This window comes from Ailuropoda melanoleuca, chromosome 9, assembly GCF_002007445.2.
Source record: "Ailuropoda melanoleuca isolate Jingjing chromosome 9, ASM200744v2, whole genome shotgun sequence".
NCBI lineage: Eukaryota > Metazoa > Chordata > Mammalia > Carnivora > Ursidae > Ailuropoda > Ailuropoda melanoleuca.
In genome coordinates this window covers 3,890,217-3,915,155 of record NC_048226.1, presented here as the reverse complement: position 1 = coordinate 3,915,155, position 24,939 = coordinate 3,890,217, and the positions used below count along the sequence as shown (strand labels likewise).

The 24,939-nt window shown below is 51.9% G+C and overlaps 1 protein-coding gene across 2 annotated transcripts in view; it reads right to left on the bottom strand.

The window, feature by feature from the left end:
• HOMER2 (homer scaffold protein 2) overlaps window positions 1-24,939 on the bottom strand; it is an 86,611-nt gene that overhangs the window by 56,923 nt on the left and 4,749 nt on the right. The window contains exon 1 of one of the 2 annotated variants that reach the window (XM_034667821.1): window positions 8,400-8,536. The exons of the other annotated variant lie outside the window; for it this stretch is intronic. The gene's annotated coding sequence lies outside the window, so the exon portion shown is untranslated. Of the gene's footprint in view, window positions 1-8,399; window positions 8,537-24,939 lie in introns of those variants that run through there. 2 annotated transcript variants of the gene reach the window in all.

The following is a 24,939-nucleotide window of genomic DNA, read 5'->3' as shown; positions in this document are numbered from 1 at the left end:
GAGCCCCATGCTGGACACAGAGTTTACTTTAAAAAAATTAAAAAATAGAAGCAGGTGGTATCTTAGCGTGCCTCATATTTGGAATTTGATGTGCTTGTGATTATTTTTTTGTAGAGTTTTTCTGTTGCCTTATTTTCCAACTGAGAAAAAGAAATACAGCCCATCCCTCCGTCACCTTGATGTCTTCCAGCTTCTTGTTCACTCTGTCCATCGTCTGGAATCCATTCCAGTTTCCGTCCTGAAGATATTATTCTTGGAACCAGTGACTCTCAGTTCTAATTGGCACTGGGTGGCCCGCTCACAGCCATCTGTCTGGGAGTTCTTTTCTTTGGACTCCTGGAAGGCACCAATTCTCTCTTTGCCCCCAACTGTCTCCTTCAGAGTTTTCACCCTTGTCTTACTGGTGTGGACCCTCAAAATGAGTGGGAGGTAATCCTTAGGGACCTGCATATCTGTAACCGCCTTTTCGCCTGATCGGTTTGGCGAGGTGTGCGTTTCCTACGGCTACCGCAGTGAATCCGCGCTGACCTGGTGGCTTTAAACAAGAGGACCGTATTCCCTCTCAGTGCAGAGGCCAGAAGCACGCCGTCGATGCCCCAGGCTGAAACCTCGGTGCCAGGAGCGCCGCGCTCCCTCCAGAGGCGCTGGGGAAGAATCTGTCTCCGCCTCCTTGTCTTCAAAGGCAGCACCTTAGCTTCTTCAAACCACTCTTTCTGCTGAGGTCCCGACATTCCCTTCTGTCTTCTGCCTCCGCCCCATCAGGACACCTGAAATTGCATATAGGGCCCACGGGGATCATTCAGGAGACTCTCCCCATCTCAAGACCCTTGCTTGAATTGCATCTGCAAAGACCCTTTTACTATGTACGGTCACATTTGCAGGTTGTAGAAATTTGGGACTGAATGTCTAAGGGCACATTTTTCACTGGATATGAATTCTTTTCCCAATGGTTAACAAACAATTTTCCCTCCGAGCCTTGCTTTATTACTGTCCTGCACCCATCGAATCTGATGAGAAGTTCGTTTTGCTGGTCCTTCCTCTTCCTGACTCCTCGATGCTCCAAGCACTCCATGTTCTCGCCCAGCTGACCACACCTAGTACCAACGGCTTCAAACACCTCCCACCCATGCCGGGTCCCTGCCAGACCAGTGCATTATTCTACAATGTCGACACCCCCCCACTCCCAGCCTTGCCTTTGCCAGTAAGTTCACATGCCCTCAGTTTCTCCTAAAAAACACAGTGTCCCTAGGAGCTTCAATCAAAGTTCCAGCTTTTAGCCCCACTTCTCAGGCCTGCCCTGGGCTGGACATGTGGGCTGGGTCAGGAGGCTCTCCAGAGGGCTGCAGGGCAGACTGGCCCCAACTGCCAGCCTCTCAGCCCTCCAATGCACCCTGGGCTCCTCTGACACGTTGCTGGCCTCACCAATTCCCTGCCTGCTTTCTATCATCTGGAAATTTGCTGCAATCTCTCAGCTGCTAATTCCCTCCTGTTCACCGTTCACCTTGCTGTTGTAGGATTATGCTCTTAGTAATCGAGTTATTATCATTTTAGTGGGTTCTGGGGAGGGAAAGCACAAATAAGCACATGCCGAATCTTCCGTCTAGGACTCTCAGTCACTCTCATTAATTTTTCAGTTACAACTTGCATATGCTGAAGAGACAGCAGACGTTCCACTCTAAGCCCCTTGTTCAAGGCTCCTCTGGTGGGAGCTGGGGCGGGTACGTTGGCAGGGTTCAGACTTACAGCCCACCTCGTCCCACCTCCGACACACGCGGACCCCCCTTGTCTGGGCACCGCTGCTCAGGACACAGATCTGCCCGTACATGCTAAGGAAGCGGCAAACTGCGTGTGGGTTTCCTCTTTCCAGGATTTTGTTTAAAAAGCAAAAGGCTTCTGTGGCCTTCCCCATAATGCCGGATACATGCGCTGCAGCGTTAAATAAAAAGCATGGACAACTTTATATAGGGAACATCTTTTGCCGGTTCCGTCAGTCCGAGAGAACCTTTTTACTCAAAAGCAAAGCCTGCATGATACATCCCTGCTTTACAGAGGCTCCAGTCTAAAAATAAACACCGGCATTTGAAGGAGCACAAAACTAGTCTACGCCCGCAGTGCCACAGAGCCTTACAACACGGGGCATATGCTGGCTCGGAAGGAGCAAGAGGCCATGGTCCGAGTGGAAAGTGAGCCCCTGTCGACCTCAAACGGGTGACACGAATTGAAGGGAGCCTTTTGTGTGCATGATCCCCTGGTACTACACCGTGTCAGCTGCACCCCATTCAAACCAACCACAGGCGTCCACCCTGTCCGGCTGTTCACAAACAGGCTCTGAAGGCAGCCCGGCCCCCCGGAACTGAAATTCGAGTCCCTCACCCAGCCTTTGTCTCCACCTGACTTTGCGGTCTCCTCCCCGTCAATCCTGGTACCCAGAAGTCCCTGCTCACCCCATACCTGTGCTTTCAGGAAAGCTGGGCCCTCCTCCTAGAATGCCTCTCGCTCAGGCCCGCCTCCAGCTGGTCAGAATCCTACATCCCTCTAGGCAATGTGCAGACTATCGGAAGCACCTGGTTCCACCACCAGACAGCATTCTTTCCCTGGAGGCCGGCTCTCCGTACCTTCTTTGTGGCTCTCATCTTCTGCCTCGTCTTTGGGTACCTATGAGCGAGCTGTCACCCCCAAACTGGGGGATAAGCCCCCTGGGGCAGGAATCAGTCCAGAGCTCCCACAGGGCCTTGATGGAGGAAGCGCTCCAAGCTGAAGCCAGAAGCTCTGCGTGAACTCGAGTAGCAGGCAGCCCAGGGTGACAAGCTGCCAGCTGGTGGGATCCTCGCAGCTCCACAGGGCGAGTGAGCAGACCCTCGTTGGACAGCCATGGAGGCTGTCTCTATAGGGAGGTGCCAGCTGATGCTTTCTTCCCGGGCGCTGCTGAGGCATACTGACCTCCCAGCTCCAGGCTGCATTGGGACAGCTGGAGGCTCAGCTTACGGCCATCCCACTAGCCTCCTCCTCCCTCTACCCTGCTGTGCTGCACAAATGACCTTTCCCCACATGCCCTGCCTGGCCTGAGAGCACAACTCTGCCACGGCGAGCTCAAGGGCCATGGACTCCATCTTCTGGGCTGTGTCAAAGCCAGAGCCTGGCACGTGGTAAACGTGTCTCAACAAAGGAGTGAGAGAGCGGGGTGCACAGAGAGGTAACGAGAGGGGATGGAACAAACACCGTCCTCAGCTTTGGGAGGGAAATGTACAGAGTACCGGTAGGTCTGCAACAGAGAGAAATAAAACCCTTATGGAAGAGTGACGTGTTCTCCCGTCATTCCATGGAAGGGTCTGGTGGCTGTGTGGGTTGCAGGCTATATTGCATCAAACGTGGGACAACAGTACTGGGTCTTCTATGGTTCCTTCTTTCAGAAAAGGCCTGGCGCTGGGCTTTGCGCAGAACAAGGCAGCCGGCAGGTGCCAGACAGCTGGGTCTGTGTGTGCGGCCCAGAGTCTGGCCCCAGAACAGCCCATGCTGGCTCCCCTGAACCAAGGACAGATCGCCCGTCTCCTCCAAAGGGCCAGATGGCCGTGTGTAGACTTCTCCCCACTTCGTTTTTATCATCTCCAAGATTTGCGGGTTTCTGCACACATTTCCATTGCGAGTGACATTCACGCTCCCCTCCTGTATCTGTTTTCTCACTAGGAAATGCCTTTCCATGGTCCTTCTCCTCCATCCCCCACCCCCCGTCTCAGCAGTCCCTCCGTAAAGGTCCTTCCTGGAGGTTTTGGCATTTGTGGGCCCGCAGCTGTGTGCTGCCATCCTGCTGGGGACTGACATCCGTCTCTCACCTGATTTCCCCACCAACCTTGAGAAATCAGCATCCAAGCCTCCGTTTCACAGAGGAAAACAGAAAGGGGAAAAAAGATGAAGTAATGAGCCCAAGGTCACAGCCATTAAGTGACAGTCACCGAAGCCGCCTGAGCCCAACACACAGTGCTTCAGGCGCCCTTCACATGGTCCATGCCGTGTGCCCCAGAGATGTCCCACACCTATGCTCTGCAGACACCCTCCCTAGACCACCTCGGTTGCTCTCCCCTCTCCCATCACGACGGTCAGGCCAAGGCTCTCTTGAGGAGCACGGTGGGTCTCTGAGCAAACCGGCTCATCCTTACCCATCTCTCACGTAGGCTGACTTTCTGCAGCACCCCCATAGCTCTTCCCAAAGTCCCAACAGTCAGCAGAGAGTCCAGAAAATTGTACCTGAGTTCCCCAAACCTTCAAGTTCCTGTCCAAGGACTCATGGCCCCGAAAGGTACTCCTCAGGCCTGTCAGCACCATGTTGATCAACCAACCACTAGGACAGTAAGATGGGGCTCCCCTGGCATTTCAACAGCCCGCCTCCTGGGTAGCCACAGAAAACCTCCCTCTGGCCCCCCAGGATCTCTCTGCAGCCTCCAACTACCAAAATAGGTCTCTTCCTCCCGCAGCACTGAACAAATACCCTGGGAAACCCCTCTTCTCCCAGCTCTATGACCCCTACGCCCCCCAGCCACATGAAGCAGGCCTCCTCTTGAGTGTAGCCCTAGAAAGTTCCTGTTCACTCCTGGCCACCTCTGGACCACAGTCACCCACCTGCCACCCTCTCCAATGGCAGCTCCTCAGGGAAGCTAAGATGTTGCCCCCAATTCTAACGTGTGGTTTCCCCCTCACACCACCCAGCGATTCTCTGAGACAACCAGCTGGGTGTCCTACCATTCAGCGCAGTCCTCACACCATCTACCCGGAGCCAGAGTCAGATCCCGCAGGTGAGGGGCTCCATCCCACAAGACCACCCCCTCGCTCCTACATCTGACACGAGCTGCAAGTCCAGGTTATCCCCTGTGCTTCTGACTTCCCAGCTAGACATCCGAGGTTCCCTCCTTGGGTTCTGTTAGTCTGCCAGAGCAGCTCACAGAACTCAGGGAAACACTGTATTTATTAGATCCCCAGTCTATTATGAAAGGACCTACCTCAGGAACAGCCGGATGGAAGGAATGCACAGGGCGGGGTCCGGGGATGGGAGTTAGAGCTTCCACACCCTCTGAGTGCGCCACTCTCCCCAAACCCCCGCGTGGTCACTGACCCAGAAGCTCTTCTAACCCTGTCCTTTTGGAGTTTTATGGGGGCTTCATTATGTAGGCATAACTGATTAAATCATTGGCTATTGGCAACTGATTGAAACTGTAGCCCCTCTCCCCTCCATGGAGGGGAGTGAAAGTTCCAACCCTCTAACCACAGGGCTGGCATCCCAGGCAACCAGCCCCCTTCCTCAGGTGCCTTCCAAAAGGCACCTCATTAACATAACAAAAGACACCTTTCTGGCTCTCCGGATATTCCAAAGGTTTCAGGAGCTCTGTGCCAGGAATGGCATGAAGGCCAAATACATATGGATTATAAAATACGGTATCCCAGCAGCCATCCCCAGCCTGTCCAACCCAGGCCAGGCCGATACCCCTACCACCTGCGCCGTTAACTCCCCTCCTGAGCACTTCGCTGGACCACAGGTTCCTCACTGCCCCTCCACACAACTCCCTTCCCTCCCCCCTAAAACTCCCCAGCTTTCAATCTCTTGTCATCAGACCGTCATCCACTACCCTTTGCTGCTGCCATCAACCAGAAACCCCCGTGTCACTCCCCCTCATTTCTCGATGATTTTAGCTCCTGGGCCACGGTCCCTCCCTCCTACACGATTCCTGTCTTGATTCTCAATCATTTCAATACACAACACAGATGAACCTCCCCCCACCCCCAGGTGCTCAGACTTCTCTTCTCTCTCCCCTCAGCCCTCCAACCCTCTGTCCTAACCTGTCATTGATTTGTAATTCCAACCTATCCCTAATCTTCATGTCATGCGCCCCCTCTGCCACTGACCCCCTGCCCCTACCCATACTTCCAATCACCTTTACCTGCCTGTTTCCCACAGCACTTACCACCTTCCAGCATGCCATGGAGGTGGGGGGGGAAGCACAATATGCCACCCCAAAATACAATATTTTGGCATACTGATTATTTTGAATTAAAGTTACTTTAGAAACAGCAGGTCCAAGAATGATAACCTGACTCTCCACTGTCCCCCTGAAAGCAGGAGATAAATAATTCCATGAGAAGGTATCCTTCCTGGACCGGGAGGGCAGAGGGCATCCTTATCACCAGAGATCGGGAATTCAAGGCTGAGAAGGTTGTATAACCAAATCCTGTTACTTCCTCACTAATTGAGCATACCAACCCCAAACCTATCTCTCCAATTCTTCACAAATTTATTGTTTCTTTGTCTAAAAGGTGAAAAAGCTGCCTGCTTTGGTCACTTCCTTGAGCCTCCTATCTTCGGGGCTCCCTTAGTAATTAAATTTTTCTCTCGTTAATCTGTTCTGTGTACATTTAATTATTAGACTGGCCAAAGAACCAAAAAGGGAGGAGAGGAAAAGTTTTCCTCCCCTACTCTCTAAAATGTACTTATTTGTTATATTTTGATTTGTTATGTGTGTCATTTGAATGTAAGCATCGTGAAGGCTGGGATTCTTGTCTGTGTGGTTACTGATATCCCCAGTACATGAACAGCTCCTGGTGCAAATACAGACACTAAACGAATACTTGTTGAATGAATGAGTGAATTAGAATCAACATTCATTTTCCCTGCTGTACCATAAGCTCTACAAGGACAGGGCCAAATCTGTCTTAGTCCTCCCTGGAGGTACTCAGTAAATACGGCTTAAGTGGGCAGAAGTAGGTTTAAGACGTGCACGGCTGGGCTGACTCTGCTGCAGGGAAGGTAAGCTCCACCTGGAATTGAGCTCTTCCCCCCTCCCCCAGCCAGCTGGCTGCCACCTCCACACACGTGTTGACTCTGATAAGCCCAAGCACACAACACCAGAAGCCCCTGGACATGGAGACCGGAGGACAGACGTGGTTTCTGCCTCTGCCATGCAAACGTGTGATTCTACAGACGAGGGGAGACTGATGTTACCTGTTACCAACCACTTGAATATTTTCATTCCTAAAACAGATGACCTAGAAGACCCTCAACCATGAACTTCTTCCAGCAAAAAACACATAACAAGGTCCCATCCATGTTTCAGATCATCATGCCAGCCTGTGACTTCCTTTTCAAGGTGCATTCATCATTCACCAGGTTAGTTTAACCATTAGCGGGTATGAGATTTGCTCCGGGGAAAGGGACATATAAATAAACCGAACAATTTTTATAAGATGCAAGGAGAGCACCAAATTTCACTACTTCAGACTCGGTCTGACCCCTTTCCTAGGATGAAGGGACTTGAAACCTTCAACTTCTACGGAGATAGAGTGCGGTTTGATTGGCAAAGCACTCCTGAAAACCACATCACTAAGGCACCTTTCCACCTTTCCACCTTTCCACTCAGGTTCCTCATGAGCAAGTCCTCTGTTACAGCCAGGAGAGCCCAGCCACAACAATGCAGCCAGAACATGGAAAGGAAAGGAAGGGAAGGGGAAGGCGGAAGGGGGAAAGGGGAGGGGAAAGGGAAGGGGAAGGAAAAGGGAAGGGGAAAGGGAAGGGAAAGGAAAGGAAAAAGAGCTCTCATGCATCTTTGAGGCAAACAACGCAGGCAACCTCCCAAAGTGTGAACCCCTGACAGATACGTGGGATTCTGAGTCATTGCCAAGAAGAGGGTGAGCAACCTGGGCTTTGGAGAGCTTAGTCCCTGCTCCTGTCAAGATCAGTATTGCTATCACTGATCAGATGTAGACTCAGACTAACAGGATTACTTATCGGAGATTTAGATTCCTACTGCGTGATCTGAATAACGTCCCAGTAGATGTGATCACAGTGTACAGTCCAACGAGACTGAGGAATTAAGTCATCCTGAGAACCTCTGCAGGAACCTGAGACAGAAGGATGAGGAAGGAAACAAAGCAGAATGGCTCAGGAGATTCTGGGTGGAAGAAATCTGTGGGCCGCTCAGACAGATGTGTGAACAGCCGTGAGCACATCTGAGCAGATCCCTGCTTTGAACTCCTTCCTTTTAAAGGCCTACTGACAGAACTTCCCTGAGGCACGTCTTTCTCAATGACAGTTTAGACTGCAAGTCGTACTTCTGAAACAAACATCGTTTTTGTCAAGGAACCGTAGAAGTCTTGCAGAGCGTGACCCTCAGAGCTGGACAACATATATAACGGCTGCCAGCGCCTCTTATCCTGGAGGCATTACCCTAACCCAGTAACTCACCCTCTCCGAACGCCCTTTTCCTCAGCCGTACATCACACAGCTTGAATGAAATGATAGGTATCAGTAATCAATACACAGTAGTTCCCTTCCCCCTGCTGAACTCACTTGTCTGCAGAGACACAGGACGACAGCATAACGACCGTCTGGCATGACCCTATGTCTGTCCAGCACCTACCGAGCTGCGCCTCAGTGGTACGCCTCCTCCGTCACCACAGAACAGGCGGGTGGGCAGGCGGCTGGGAAATGGTCGGCCAGTTCTGAGATGCCACCAGTGCTCCTGGCGGGAGGTAGCCTTCTCTTCCCTACAGATTCTCCAGAAATTTCCACCAAGGACATATAGAAATCAGTGCCAGTACTATAGCGGTTGCGAGGACGGACTTGGCCTGAGGCCACTGTCATCACTCGCGGGCAGTCACGTGGCAGGGAGGGGACAAATAAGGCCAACTGCAAGTTTGCAGGGCTAACGCAAACAACCGACCGAGGCAACTTCCCAGAGGAAGCACATGCCATCTTCCTCCTCTTTCATGACATTTCCGGGGTTGCACCAATTTCACCAAACGCTTGAAAGGAAGCTGTCTGAAGCCTCATCGATTTTCCTGAGGAGAACCTGCTCGGGCACCCACCCAAGCTCTCCCCTTGAGGAAGAGGCCCCTGGAGGCTACAGTGTGACCAGACCTGGGTGATACCCGGCTCTCGGTATACTCTACTTAATTATTTAAGGAATGAGACATTGTTTCCTTTGTGGGCAACATTTTCAGAACATTTAAAATTCATGGGCAAAGCCAAGGAGTGGCTTTTTTTAGCTCTCTTCCTTAAAGCAAGTGATACGGCTTTCAATCAGACTGTGGGATTCCAATTCCAGTCTTCCAGAATATTCCAACCTTGGTGAGGCATGCCTGTTTTTAGAAAAAAGATTGAGAGAAAACAAAACAAAACAAAACAAAAAAAGGAAGTCCTGACAGAGCCAAACTTGATTAATCATCACTTTTCTCTCATGGGAGTCACTTTTAAATTTAGCGGATCTGATTCTGTTGGTGCCAAAGTAAGGTAGGAGCCCAACCATCCCTCGAACACACTGGGTGCGGGGGTATATGGGGGCTGCCCTAAGACAGAAAGCTGTGCTCAACCCAGGCCCACGAGCTCCAACCAGCTCCACAGGGAACCCAGTGCCAGAGACCACGGGCTCACCACCCTGAATGAGACGTGGGGAGGAGCTAAGGCAATGCCATAAGGAACAACCTTCCCCATCATGGAGGAGTCAACTGAGGCCCCCAGACAAGTGGACGGCCCACTCCCGGAGATGGTAGTTAATTCTCGGTCTCCGGAAATGCAGGCAGGTTTCCCAGGGCCCCTGGAGCCCAGAGCTGCGCACCTGAGCACCTGCGTGGGGCTTTGTCTCAGAGACACTCTCCCTGAGGATGGAGAAAATCCGACAACACCCCCTAGTTGTTTACTCCTCAAAACAAGAACTGCTGGAGAAATTTCCTGCTGGCATCACCGGCCTCCCCGTTCTGTTACCTGCCCGTGCAGACCCCACCTGTGACAGGTGTTTGCAGGTTCCCTGAGATGCCCACAGAGCCAAACGCAGGCTCGCTGTGCCTCCCTCTCCCTGACTCAGGTTCCAGCACTTGAGCCCACACAGAGTGAGCCCCTTCCCCCAAGTGACAGCTGGTCGCCTGCACGGAAACTGCTCTCCCCTCCCCCACCCACATCTCCCGACCCCAGCTCTCCCTCTCCAGCTAAATGCACCCCAAAGTCTTTTCAACAGTGGTTCTAATCTCTTTTGGGTCAAAGACCCTTTGAAAACCTGACAAAAACAATGGCTATCTCCCCAGAAAAGCATATTCACAGACCCCTGAACTGAATGGAGAGACCACTCTTTAAGACGTCCTTCAACCCACCCTCACAGAGCTGGGAAGGGGGCAGGGAGGCGCCTGGCTGGCTCCGTCGGTGGAGCATGCGACTCTTGATCTCAGGGCTGTGGGTTCGAGCCCCACGTTGGGAGTAACAAATAAATATTTAAAAACAAAAGCAAACAAAAGCCACCCTCACAGAATGTGTCCAGCCCCTCCGCTCTGCTGCCCCTCCTCCAGATAGCCTTCCGCACATCTAAATTTGGATGAACTCTGTGCCAGAATCAAATGTTCTAGCTGCACAGCAAGGCAGACCCATCACCTTCCTTATTATAGCTATTCCATGCTTCGACAAAGGTTTTCGACATTTCTGTGGGCATTTGGGATGGACACAATCCCAGGGCTGACTCACACCGAGCTCACCTTCAACTAGAAGGCCCCGAGTCTCTCACATGCTCTGAAAGATCTGCCCCATCACCACACCCCAAGACATGAACACTCCCCACCCCTTCTTGGGAGAGCCGAGAGACCACACCTTCCTGGCCTCAGGCTTCACTCGGGCTCCAGGCCCTTCCCTAGGCTGTCCATTCCTCCACAGACTTGCTGATATCCGTCCAGAGATCCGCAGACACCAGCAGTCCAGCCGGGGTGTTCCCTTCACCTTCACGCCTTCCCTGAAACCAGGCTGGTACCCGAGGACTGCACACAGCTCTGCTCCTCTCCCCTCGCACGTGGGCACAACACCCGGGGAGAGAGATGATGGTGTCCTTGCGGCCCTAGCTGGAGAATTTCTCCACGCCCTTGGAGGCTAGGCCATCCCAGCCACCTGCCTCCCACCGTGCTCACCAGCCTCCAAGTCATTTCCTGCCGCTGACCAGGGGCTTCGGCTCTGGGCCAAGCTTCGCTCGCTGCCTACCACGTGTCACGGTCGCCACGCACCTGGATAACCCCCAACACCCTGGACTCCGTTCCCCATCCTCCGCTGCAATGCCTTCTTCCCTGCACCCTTCAGTGGCGCTTTCCCACAGCCAGGCATGGGACCCCTCGTCTCCAGGAAAGCACCCCCTCAGAAGGTGACTTTCGGGTCCCTGGCTTCTTGCCCACACGACCCATCATTCCAGCTCGCTTGCTTATGTATTTCCCATCTCACAGACACCTCCAATCCACTAACATACTCGCTCTCCACCAGCCCCCTCCTGGCTTCCCTCTTGTCCTCCACAGCCCCGACCCAACCCCTGGGTTTGTCACTGCTGCCAATCCCGTGTGAGGACCCGACCTCCCCAGCCAGGTGCACCCTGCCATCCTCCCCCTCCAGGCCCACACCCAAGCAACTGGGCAACATCACAAAACTGGGTGGACAAGTTTCACTCTAAATTCATGTTCTCTGACCTCAAACTGTCACTCTGCAGTGGCCCGCAAGCTTGGGGTTCTCTAGTAGGCTTGCCACACACTCCCAGACAATCCACACCTTCTTCTGCTCAAACTTCCCACACCCTGCCCTCCACCCCAGCTCTCGGCTAGTGACCCTGCCCCACACTTCTTGGAGAAAACAGGAGCCACAATCAGAGCTCCTGCACCTTCCTCCATACCCAAACCTGCCTGCATCTGCCCCTGCTGGGGCCTCCCTCCCCCCTCCAAGGGACAGCCCTTCCCCTGTCCTCCCCTGTGGGCCTTGGCTCCTCCATCACCCGCCTTCTCTCCGGCATTCCGCATCCATGTGCGCTGGGGTCCTCCTGTCTTAAACACATCTTCCCTTCACCAGCGGCTTCTCGTGTTCTTGTCCTGTTCGTCACTCCCTCTCTGCTTCCCAGCCTCCCTCGTTGTCAACCACGTGGCCCGTGGTTCTACCTCACCGCTGACCCGGCTCACGTGAGGGCCGCCAGCAGGTACCGCTGCCTCCCGGTCAGAGGCCACTTCTCAGCAGAGCAACACGAATGCCCAAGCCCTCCTCCTGGGACACTTCTCCATCAGCCACCCCGATGCCATCAGCCCAGTTCCTCTTCCATCCCCGGCGCTCCTATCCCTCTTCCTGGCGGGCTCCTTGTCCTGTACCACCATGGACACAGGGGTGCTCCAGGCTTGACCCCCAGCCCTCTCCTCCCCTGCCCACCCTCTCTCCATCATGATCTTGCCCTATCTCCAGTCTGACTTCCACTGAGCCCCACACACATATAGTTAACCGCCTTCTCCCCCACTCCACTCACTGCCTCAAGCTCGACATGTGGATTCTTGACCTTGACTCCCCAGCCCCACTCCTGACCTGCTCCTCCTCCACGTTTCCCCACATCTACTGGGTGCTTACACCAGAAAACAAAGGAGTCCTCCTATTCCCCCCCTCCATCCCTTACTCCACATCTAGTCCCTCTGAAAGTCCTGGCAAACCCATCCCCAAGCTCCAAGGAATTTGCCCACTCCTCTCCCTCTCCTCTGCGACCTTCTTAGCCTCAGACAGCATCCTCGGTCACCTGGAGCCCAGGAACCTTGACCCTGCTCCAATTCTTGTCCCCTTCTTCTCCAGTCTCCACAGAGCACAGGCGTAATCTTCCTAAAACTGAAGGAGGAGTGTATCACATCCCTGGTGAAACCCTTCAATCTTACTGATTTCAATTTCTCAAACATTCCGGGCAGCTCCTTCCCACTCTCAGGCTGTACTCCTGCCCCTCCTTTGACCTGGAGTGCTCCGTTCCCGTTCTTTGCACAAGGCGGCAGCTTAAATGTCATGTCTAGGGAGGCGTCTCCGAGCCTTGCACTCTAAAGTCTGTCTCAGCCCTTGCTTCGTTCCCTCACGGCGCTGAGCACAACCTGCAGGTCATCTTGTTTGCGCATCCATTTTCGACCAGATGTAGGGAGACATGTAGAATCCCTCTCCTTCACTAAAATGTAAATTCCATGGTAAGAGGGACCGTGTCTGATTTGCTCGTTATTGATTACATGTTGAAACCATATTTTGGAATATACTGGCTTCAAACACATTACAACTTATTTCACCTGTTTCTTTTTGCTTTTTTAATGTGGATATTAGAACATGAAAAATTCCATATGTGGCACTGACAGTTCCATTGGACCGGCTGGTCTGGTGGTCAAGGATGGGAGAGCGGCAGGGGATGATACGCTGACATAACATTGCATCGGAATGAAATGTTTTAGGTGATAAGCAATATACAGGGGCATGGGCCACGTACTCAGGGCACGCAGAAGACAGGCCGGTCAGGCTAGGTTACAGCAGGCTTGAAATGCCAAACAAATGAGGCTGAAGTCACAGGTCACTGCTACTGCGCTGGGGCCGAGCAAGTAGTTTCCGTCAAGTGTTCAACACATGTGCGCATGTGAAGACCGGCACTGGGATGGGATGACAGAGGACGTGTTTCAACACGGCCGGAGAGCAAGTATCCTAATGTCCATGCCAATTCTAGGGGGTTCCCAGGCCTTTGCAAATGAACACACAGTCTAGATATTCTTGTCTGCACGAGACAACGCTTCCATCTCCTTCTCTCCCCTTCTTAAAGAATTAGGCTCATCTAGAGAGACAGGTTTTGTTACAACTCGGGCTCTCTGGCCAGCTCGACTTTGGGCCACCGTGAGACTCCCTGAGTGGGGCAGGGGGAGGGGTGAAGTGCAGCAGCAACCAGCCCACTTTCCACGACACACCTGTGAAACCCCACGGGGGTGGGGGCACTGACAATCTGGCACCACCCTGCTTCTGCCCTCAGGTGTGGAGCTTACCCTCCAGGTCAGCACATTAACGTTCATCCCTCCAAGAGATTATCTGCTCCCGTGGACAAGGAAGTCTGCTTCTCACAGAGGTTAATAAACTTACAGATCTCATTACTCAGAGAGGTCATGCTGGCAAGAATTTTAATGCATTTTTGAGAAAGGGTCTGGGAGAGTTATTAAAACAGAACACTGGCCACTCGGAGAAGCGAGGGCAGAAAGGTGACTGATGGGAATGGAGCAGGCTCCCCCTCCTCCCGCATGGCATCCCCCGGCTGCGGATGGCACAGCACTCAAGTCCAGCCCACCCCGTCTCTGTATGCCCACATCCGGGTCCGGGACCCCTTGCCTCTGCTCCTGCTCCCAGGTCGCTGGGCACGTTGGCGAGTTTTCTAGTTGTGGCGACGGGCACCTTCACAAGCTCCTGCTCTTGGAGCTCCAGGTGGGCCCTCAAGGTTACTGACAAGTGTGTACCTGCCCCAACCTCCACAACCAGATGCAGGAAAGCATTTATTTCCTCCTCCTCTACCCTGATCCTCCAATCAGTTCCTTAGCTCATGCTGAGCAGGAAAGCCAGCCCGCCCAGCTCCTCGTTCCCCGTCCCGCCACAGCCTCAGAATGCCTCCATTCCTGCACCGCATCTCGTCTCAGAGGAGACCCTCCGGGCGCTCTGGAGGCTCACTCCTCCCCAGAGGCTCTGGCTCTAGTTTCCTCCTGCCTCACTGTCTCTAGTATCTCTGGTCTCCTCCTTTCCTTTGCCCTCAGCTCCCAACACACTCAATTTATGAGACAAAGTCAACCTTCCTTCCACCTGACTCAGCCGCCAGCTCACCTCCATCTTTGGCCAGACTGTCTACTCCTCACCACGTACCCACTCCCTGACAGGACTTAAATGGGTTGGAGCTTTACACTGGCCTAGAGCTCCCCTTAAAATCCATCCATGCCCTAACACCCGCCCCACACTGCGGGACTTAGGGTACACCTTGGGTCCCCACCTTTCTCCAAGTTTTCTGAGGCCATGGCCCCAAGAGCAGCCACCCGCTCAGCCTCCTCTCCTCTGGCTCCCAAGACATCTCTCACCTCTGCTTTCCTCAGATGCTTCTGGCCTCTGTCTCATCCACTGGCTTCTTCTCAATCCCTTCAGCTGTCATCCTTACCCAGAGCTGCACTGTCATCTTCCTGACCTGTCCTCTCCTTGGGAGACCAAATCTAGAAATGATGGCTCCCAAATCCATGCCTGTGGCTCTCTTCTGACTGCTGAGTGCCAGAGCCGAATTTCCCCTTACAGAGGCCACCCCATGAAAGATCCACCACCAATGGAAATTCATCATATCCACCCAAACTAAGCTCTAACTGCCCTCCCCCCAAAAAAACTGAACTTCCTCTTGTGATCCCAACCTCAGCCAATGGCACCCATCACACCATTGAGAAACATCTGAGTGGCTGGCAACCCAGCCTCTTCCTTTCCCTCATCCCAGCAATCAAGAGCTGTGGGTCCATGGGCCACATGACTTGCATGGGGGATGTGGCCCCCAGGAAGTGCATCTGAAGAACATGGGTTTTGCTCCCAGACTCAAGCCGGATTCCCAAAACTCTGCCCCTTCCTGTGGGAAACTGCTCGGATCACTGAATCAGTCCAGGCCAGTTTCCCAACCACAAAAGTGGGCGCTGTGAGAGTTAGGTGAGATATTGACACAGTAACCCCACTGCCAATGTCTCATGAAGTGATGGCCTCATTTGTGTCCCAATTTAGTGACGCTATAGGAAAGACTCTCCAGCCTTCCCAGCAGGGTGCCGGACATATATTGTCCATTTTCTTGTATTTCAAGTATTCCCGGAAGCTGCCTCGGATCCCTTACTGAACAGGGCGAGGTTGACACCACATACGCCTGTGCTGTGTCTTCTCTCTCCCCTCCTCCCCTCTGTTCCCGACATGGTCCACTAACTCTCCACACTGCCCTCTCCGCGACAGCCTCTGGAATAACTTTCTTGCTCCCAGTATTGCTCTCGTCTTCAAGCCCAAAGATGTCCTCTCCTGGACTGTAGACTGAAGTCCAAACTCCCAGGTAGACAGCACGCTTCCGCCTCCCACCCTGTCTTCTCCTGCTCCCCGAGCTCACTGCCTGCCGCCACCTCGGCCAGGTCTCATTCTTTGGTCCCCGGACCACCTGCTCCCCTCCCTGCGGCCTCATCTCTGGCTGGCTCCCTGCCACCCACAGGACTAAGTCCCAGCACCGTGGCGCAGCAGGCTTACCTCCCCCCAACCTTCTGTGCTCCTGAGCTGGCTGGGCACCTCACGCTCTCCCTCACCTCCCTGCCCACTACTCACAGCTGAGGCACATCAAAATGTGCGCTTCCTCGACTCTTCACAACGACCCTATGATGTCAGTACTATTATTGTTCCATTTCACAGATAAGGACATTGACGTTCAAAGGAGGTCAGTGTCTAGCTCCAGGTCACACAGCCAGATGAGTGGGAAGCCAGGACTGAGCTCAGGGTCTCTGTGCTCAGGCCCCATGCTCACCACTTCCCATGGGCATGGGCAGTGCTCCGTGTCTACATGTCTCCCACCACCCCACCCAAACTCCTCCTCATCTGCCTGGAAACTCCTACACCCAGTTCAAAGGTCACGTCCTGCAAGAAGCCTTCTCACCCCTCTCACAGAAGAAAGCACTTTATCCTTGTTCCTATTTCAACAGCAGGGCCTGTCTCAGTGCCCTCATGACCTGTCACCATCCTTCTCCCTCAGGAGGGGAAGGACCCTGTTCTACACCCTGTCTTCCTGGTGCCTGGCCCAGAGATGGCGCTTGACGGCCAGGCGGTGGTCACTGGTCAGAGGCTCAAGAAATACAGGAACTGATGAAGAGATGGGGGTGATGAGAAAAGAGTTTGGCGGAACAGGTGAGGTTCACAAACCACAAGGCCCTGAAACCTACTGGTACACAGTCCACACGGCCCCCGGCCCCATATTCCCTGCGCTGATCCCTGAGGTAATGTCTGATGTCCTCCTTCCCCACTGGACTGCAAGCCTCAGGGGGGCACAGACGTGGATGGTCTCTTGAATTTCTTGAATGAATGAATGAATGAATGAATATATGAATAATCAAATGGAGGGTTCTCTGACTGGCAACATGAATCCTTGGTCTGATGCCCAGAACGGGGAGAAACCCCTCATTCTGTCATCCACATTTACACCTCCCCATGAAAACAACTGGTTGGCAGACTGGCTTTCCTGCTGGCATCCATGGGTCGGCTCTGCTGACCTTCACCATCCTCTGGCCAGTGACCCTCCTGCACCCACACCAACCGGAGAGGTTTCGTGCTATGAGCAAGGCTGCAGAGAGCAGGCTTCATGTTGTCAGGGCTGCCCGGTGACAGGGAGTCGACTCTGGCAGGGCTTGAGACTGGGAGCAAGCAGCTGAGGACTGAAGCGGGGAGGGGGGGGAGCCCAAGAGGATCCAAGATGAGGAATGGGATATCCCTGACCACATATTCCAGAAGGTTCCTCAGGGGTCACCCGCCAAACCCCACCCAACGCAGACATGATGGCGAGGACAATGACAAGGATGATAAACCCAGCCACCGGGCATTGAGCACTTCCGTGCCGGGCACTGTGCTAAGTGCTTTAGACTCATCCCCTCGCTCAGTCCCCTCGTTGTGCGTGTAACAGATGAGGACAGTGACGTCTGAGAGAGAAAATGCCTGGTTCGAGCACACAGCCCGGGGGGCTGGGTTTGTACTTCACTTCACCATCCTCCTGGACCCCTGACAAATGGCCGCAGTGACCCTGAGGTGAGCCACTGGGCGAGAGTTCTCCCTTCGGTCACTCGGAGGAGTCAGAGAGCTCTTCCTCAAACTGCAGCAGCTGAAAGTGGCCTGGAAGCCAGCTCTAGGGGAGCTCCTCTTCCAGCCCTTCGGAGCCTCCCAGAACAGGCTCCATTCCTTTCCCCCATGAGGACCTTCCCCGTCCCCTCCTCCCCCGGGGCAAAGAAGTCAAAGCAATTCTCCTTCTCTCCATGTATCCGAACAACTCCATTAAAAGCCTTCCCAATTAGAGATCCCAGAAGGAATCCAGTGCCCAGGCAGCAGGGTCTGTGATATTCCTCACTAATTGGGTCCCTGTGGATACCCCCGACCCAATAATCCACAGACGAGAGTACCCCCCAGAGCCAACGGACAAAGAGCCTCAGCCGCCCTAACTTGTGACGTCCCCAGGGCAAGGCAAAAAGAAAGGGCCCCTCCCTCAACTGGGACCCAGCTTCGATTCCGCTGGGAGACACCTGTATACCAACCTAGGTTCTTAACGCACCCCTCTCAGGCTAACTGCTTTGGCTGGTGGTGATGCCATGGTCCCCAATTCCCCAGAGCCATAATAACAGGACCATCAATCAGGCTTGTGAATAAAAATTTTTTTCCCTTAAATCTCTCTAGTCGTTGACAAATGTCTAAATGTGTTCCCCACAAGCATATTTTTATTCTAACAAGCTAATTTGAAATATAATTTAAATAAATTCTACCAGAACGATACCATATGACGAACAGCGCCCGGCGGCAGAAATGCTGGAGACTTCATCGTGGTTTAGCAAGGCTCCCAACCTGCCACTGCCCCCGCAAGCGCACCCCACTAGGAAACTGTGCCACGATGCCAGTGCTCACCTCCAAACCCAGAAACACTGCACCACATCTAGAAACGCGGACACACTGGGGAGGAAACAAAGTCTAACTCTCAAAATCTAGAAGGTCAGGACTTGGCACCTGAGATTTCTAATATTCTGAAAAATGCTTTTTCTCTATTGTAAATCTGTTTTTGGACTGCTGTTCACCTTTTTTTTTTCATTGTTTAAAAGAATTATTGAAGCCTAACTGACATACAATGTCATAGGAGTTTCGTGCTTACTGCATTTTTGAGAAAGGTGGAGTCAAGTTTTTCTTTTCAAGTGCTTCCCACCCCCACCCCCACCCCATGGACCAAAGGGAAGTCTATTTCCACAGGTTTGAGATGCCTGTGCTGGCTGAGGTGAACAGGATTTATCCAGGTTTTGTGTGTGTTTTAATCGCCTTACAACGGAAGCAGGGAATATAATCAATCCTTCCCATATATATGTCCCTACCAACCTTCTTGCCAAGGGAACTCTCTGAAGGAGGGACTGCGGTGCCCACCAGTCAAAGGGCTTTAACGCAGAAGAGGCAAGGGGGCGGGGGACGACATGGGTGCTTTCTGCTTGCAGAGAACCTTCTCTTCCAGGTTTGAAAGGAGAATCACTCTGCCCCGATACTTCCAAACAGGCAGAAACAATCTGAGCAGCTGGGTCCTAGTCCACCAACCACCCTTAGCAACAACGATGAATCCTTGATGTTCTTACCAAGATTCACTAAGGAGCAGTGACTCACCCAAAATTACACAGTCGCCGCAAATTCCCCAATGTTAATTGTGATGCTGGTTTCTCTAGCATTTCTTTCCTTCGGTAATTCATTTAGAGCAACCGACTGCTTTAAGGAATTGTCAAAACGTCTTTTTTTTTTTTTTCTTCAAATACCCTGCCTTGTTCTAGAAGGCATTCAAACAAGTTTACAAAGATGTATAAAATTTAGCAAAACGACAACCTAGAAGTAGGTGTGGATTTGTATGCTGATGTGTATTTATAGTTCCTGGCATGAAAAGATGTCCACTCAAGGTATTTTAAGTTGCAAAACTTATGTTACAAAGCAGATGTAGGATATGATTCCATTTTGTTAAAAATACATTTGTTCCAGGTAGACCTACATCTAGACACAGAGACACAGATACACGGGAAGAAGTCTGCAAAGACAGCAGATTGCTGACGGAGGTCATCCCTGAGACGTGGGATAACAAGTAATTTTCACTTCCTTCTTTATGCTGTTATGTTTTAGTACGTACATGTAGCATTTTTATAATTAGAAAAAAAGCTATTTTCATTTTGTTAAAAAAAAAATTGGTAGATGAGCAAGAGTGAAGGTAAACAAGGGTAGGGCTGTAAGAGGAAGTGAGGAATAAAGGTAATGGATGAGGTCCATTGCTACGAGTGACCACATATTTAACTCTAAGTTCCCCAGGAGCCACTATACAAAAGAAAGCTAATGATTTACACAAATCACCACGTCCACCTGACAAACCCCCTGCTCCGCTCTGAGTCCTCCTTCAAGGGACTGTGTAGGCACTGCAAATATGCCCTTGTCAAACTCCATCGTCAAACCCTCAAGGATAAGGGGTTTCAGGGCTGCTTCCAACAAGAAGGATGGCATCTCCCCAAAGTAAAAGTCAACCCGAAGAGTATTCACTCATTCCTATTCCTTCACTCATTCATCCCATACATAGCTATTTAGTGCCTGCCCTATTCCAAATACTGTGGTTCTTTCCAACTCTGGCACAGAAGGTGACACTAAGGGCCCTCAACATAATGAGGGTGATCCTAAATGCTAAAAGCCCCCTGGCACTCCCTATAGCATACAGGGGCATCTGTCCTAAGTACCCCAAATAGGCTGGCACCGCCTCCAACACCCTATGGATGACAACATTTTGTTTCAACTCACACATAAAGCTGGTACTTCTCCATGTGGCTTACCTCCAATTCTAAAATACAAACTCCATAAGGGCAGGAGTGACCTAGTAGGTCTGCTCATCCTGCATCCCTAACAGACCCTCCAAATGCCTTACAGATGAACAGATAGAATGAACCTTAGGAAGTGAAGCTTAGAAAACCCAAGACAGGACCAAGAAAGACAAGTTCCATCAATGTATCTGAGAGGCGATATCTGTTTTATTCAACATGAACCTCAGAGCAAAGTCCCTACTTTGCAGGAGGAACGGAAAATTAGAGGGGAAGGAATGAACAGCAACAGAAAGCTAACCAGTCTAGATTACTGAAAGAAAGCCCAAGGTGTCAGATAACCACGATTGTGCCCGCCGCACACTGCAGTGTAATCTTGGCTGGACAGAATAAATGAGTGTAAACTGAAGCCAAACAGAGCTACAGTAGACCTTGTTTGTAAACAATGGCAAAATCAGCTAAAAGTCCCAACAGTGGGCAAGCCAGCTTCTCTGTTACCTTTTGCAGGTGGGTAAAAAGATAATTTACAGCCCCAATACTCGGATGACAGCTGACAGCCCGAAAATTAACACAAGTCATAATAAGAGCTAAATGGCTCGCTTTAGCATTAAAAGAAAATTGCATCCAAATGTGGTTTCTTTCTCTCTTGGCCCTTGCAACCCTCAATTAAGCAAGCCATACGAAAGGTAATCCAAAAATTATCACAACTTCCAGGCCAGCATCCAAGCAAGGCACCACAGTCAAGCATTAACTCCATCAAAAAATCCTGGGGGCCTATTAGGTGCCAGTCACTGTGCTAGGTGTTGAGAGATGCTGGTGAAAAAGCTAAGACTCAATCCTTGTGGGATGCTACAGGGAAGACAGATTATAAATACGTAAACAAAGCCCAAATGACTGCAGGTGTGCTGTGGTGAGCTCTTGCAGACGAAAAGGTGTGGCAACGTTAGCAAGTAATGGCGGTGCTCAGCAAAGACTCTGCAGGTGAACCCTGATGGTGGAATCAGAAGCATGAGGAGGAGGAAAGTATTTGCAGAGCCAGGGCAGGAACAGCCCAGGCAGAGCAAGAACAGAAACAAGGCTCACATTAGCAGAAGGCCAGAGTGATGGGGGAAGCTGGGGACGAGGCACAGACCAGCCCCCTTTGGCTGAAGGGTGTTCAAGGAAGAGCATGACATGATCTGATCTGCGATTTTAAAAGCCAGTCACTCGGGCTCCCGGGTGGAGAACGGACTGGAGATATCCAGGCTGGAAGCTGGGGGACCTGTTAGGACTTCGGTCCAGGAAAGAGGCAAGGGTGGCCAGGACCAGAGTGGAGCTATGATGATGAGGAGAGGTAGACACCAGATAATATCCTGGAGGTGGAACGGTGGGACTCACTGATGGCGTGGATGTGGAGGGTGAGGGAGAGGAGAAGCAAGGACCACTCTCAGCAAGAGAGTGCATGGTGGGGTCACTGACTGGGACGGAGAAGATGAAGGGAAGGAGAGAGCTGGAAAGGGTATCAAGAGCTCCATTCATGGACAAGAACTGGAAGCCCCAAGAAGGGCTGTGTTGGAAATAAAAATGGGAGTCACCAGCAGGGGTGGGGTGGGGGCTGGATAACATTATAGGAAGAGAGTATCAACAGCACAAAGGAAGCCAGTCCAGTCCCTAAGCAGCCCCACCATTCAGAGGTCAGAAGAGCAACAGCAGGGAGACTGAAGAGGAACAACCAGGAAGGTGAGTAGAAAACCAGGAGAGCGTGGTGGCCAGAAGCTGGAGGGTGATGGGAGGATAGGGAATGAGGGAGTTGTTCCAGGGAGGAGGGAGTGGCCACTGGTGAGGAACATGGCCAAGGGACTAATACAAGGACAGAGATCTGACAGCACGCAGGTTACCAGGGACCCTGCAGTTGGGGGTGGGACTGCAGAGCGTGGAGGGTAACGGATGGTAGGAGAAGAAACCAATGGAGAGAGTGGGTTTGGGACATATCACCTGAGATGTGTTCAGGTGAAGGGGAGCAAGGAAGCAAGAGAGAGAAGACGACAGAAGCTAAAGCTAAGCTCTCCAATATGGCAGCAAATACCCACGTGTGGCTATTTCAGTTAAATCAAAAATTCAGATCCTCGGTCACACTAGACACATTTCAAGTGCCCCAAAGCCACATGTGGCTGGTGGCAGCCGTACTGGGCCACGCAGACACAGCACATTCCCATCAGTGTGGAAAGGTCACCTGGACAGTGCTGAACTAAAACCCATGTGTATACGGAAGGGAAAGGACAGGAAAGGCCCCGGAGGGAGGGAGGTGGCCTGACAAGGCAAGAGGGGACAGGATGGACAGTCCTGAGTGGGGGACAACAGGAAGGCCTGGCCAGCCACTGAGACAGGTGGCAAGAAAGCCACCAGGGCAGCTGCACGCAGGACAGCCGGCGGCAGGGACATGAGGCTTTCCTCCGTCTGTGGCTCCTGGTTTGTCAGTGAAGGGAGGCAAGGTGTGTGTGGGGAGAAAGAGGTCTGAGGAGAGAAGGTAGGAAACAGCAGCCTCGGGGAGAGAAAACACAAACTTATTGGGGAAACCACACGCTTAATGCAAAACACTTCACAGAAGAGAAGCGGAAAACAGTGAATGTCTGAAAGAGGAAAAGCATTTTAAGTGGGGAAGAAGTAAACTCAGATTTTTTCCCTCAAGTCCTGGCCGCGGCTGCGCAGTCGAGCCGTAACAGGGCTGCAGGACCACAGGGAGGTCCTCCACCGGCTGCCCTTCTGTTCTTCCCCCTCATCCTACTCAACTCTCGGAAAGGATGACACTGGTTCTATTTTCGGTGAAAATGGCTCCCTCCACCCTCCTCTGTCTGAACTGCTCATCTAGCCTTAGCTCCATCTCAATTCACAGCCATGGGTTGTACGTTCCCATAAATTACAGAAGTGGCTATACCGAAACTGGTGGAAGTAGGCAGGAGTTACAGCAGCCCTCACCTACAAGAAGTGAGTAACAGACTTGTACCGAACGACGTTAAAACTACAGGAAGGCCACGTTCCATTCAAACAAGATCCCCAAGCTTCTCCTCCCTGATGCTCCACAAACAAAAATTACCTTCTGACATTTTCTTTAAGCTTTTATGAGTAAACATTTTCATTTCCACAGAACTATTTGATCTCAGCCACAGAGTTACAATATTTGTTTTTGATCATGCAAGTGTGTTGAGTTGGTTTTGTGCTGTCAGTTGTGGGGGGGGGAGTGGCAGAGAGAGTTAAAATTACCAGATCCCTTTTATCTTCCATCTTGAGACCTACATTTGCCAACTCCTCCCCCCCATACATTTTTTTTTTAAGTATGAAATCTGAGAACCTCAAATGTTCCCACTGCACAAAGCAATCCTTTCATAGTCTACCAAGAGGTCACTGGAAATGTGACAGAAAACCTGCTTCCCCACCAGTGTGCCTCTGGTATAATCACCCACAGTTTCTCTATGTGTGAAATCTCCCGGATTGGCACCAAAGTCTTAAGCAAATCTCTTGGCCCCTTTCTCTCCCCTCTGTCCTGTTCATGGAGGTCTGGAGCCCTCACACTTCCCTTCATTGAAATTCCTCTCGGCCTGCCTGTGGTTCCTCCCGACACCTTGCAGACCCCACAGATAACGTTCACAGGGTAAGATGACTCCAGAAATTTACCTGGAGTGAGGTGCCATAGAGCCACTGACCAGTGGGAGCTAGATCAGGCTACAAGGACAATCTCAGCCCTTTCCACTCCTCCCCAACCCCATACAGAAAAGCATGATCTCTAAACCCACCCAGCACCCAGCAGAAGTCTTAGGGTCATGAGAAGAACTGTCTGAACGGCGCTAAGCACAGCAGCAGGGCACACAGAGATCCAGGAACTCAGGTTCACTGACCCCCCCCCACCCCCCCACCCCCGTGGCCGCTGTCAGGCTGTGGCTTCCCCTCGGTGGATGCACGAAATATCCTTCTACAAACACTCATCAGCTGCCCAACCTGGGGAGAGTCACCGAACCACTTAAGGCATCAGTTTCCTCATCTATAAAATGGGCATAATAACTGTTCCCGGAATAAGGAGGGAGCACCTCACCACGTGCTCCCGTCGGGAGAGCAGATGTAAGGAGTTAATCGTGTTGTTAGCACAGTGGCTCCCTGACTCACGGCGCCTACTGTTCAGAGACGCCAAGGAGAAATTAATCCTGTTTTTTAAATTACTTTATATACTCCCAAGCATTAGTCACTTGGACAGAGTATTTCAACTTCTCCCCTGAGCATCTTACTCCGTGTGTCGAAGACTGGAGCCTCACCCCGGCTCCTTCCATACTTCATCACCCTGGTCCGTCTCAAAGCGGAGTCAAAGTCCACTATTCCTACGCTCCAGGAGGGGGGTTGGGGAGGGGGGTCACGATTATTTCGGCTGTTCCCTTTGCACGAAACTTCTATTTCCATTTTGCTTGTCATAAACCCAGTCGTGGAGGACGACAAACTGCTTCTCACACTCGCAAACCCAGGCCCGGGAGTTGATCGCGCCCTGGACCGCCGAAAAAAAAAAAAAAAAAAAAAAAAAAAAAAAAAAAAAAAAAAAAAAAAAAAAAAAAAAAAAAA